The sequence below is a fragment of the Sinocyclocheilus rhinocerous genome, unplaced genomic scaffold (assembly GCF_001515625.1).
Source record: "Sinocyclocheilus rhinocerous isolate Xijiao unplaced genomic scaffold, SAMN03320098_v1.1 scaffold5081, whole genome shotgun sequence".
In the NCBI taxonomy this organism is placed as follows: domain Eukaryota; kingdom Metazoa; phylum Chordata; class Actinopteri; order Cypriniformes; family Cyprinidae; genus Sinocyclocheilus; species Sinocyclocheilus rhinocerous.
In genome coordinates, this window is record NW_015662160.1 from 73,500 (window position 1) to 73,858 (window position 359).

A 359-nucleotide genomic window follows, 5' to 3' on the forward strand; every position below is an offset into this window, starting at 1 on the left:
TATCTGCATCTCCTGCGCTCCATCAAGCCACTCCCATAATATCTGCCAGCACTCAAATTAAAGCACGACTCTACATTATCTGTGTGTAAGACTTTAATACAATTATGAAGTAATTATTTTATGACGTACAAATCTTTCAGTGAGTAAAACTGGCTGTGTCTATAGTATTAAAGACTACACAACATTATTATATTATCTTTAAATTAATCTTTAAATGATTAATATTTTAAATTATAGTCCCTGGATTAGTAGGGTACTCTTGTAATAAAGTAGCGGTGGTAGAGGACAGGTTTTAAGTATCAATTCTGCTTAAAAAGATGCAATCTAATCCTGTTTACATGAAATAAGCCTGCTCCTGA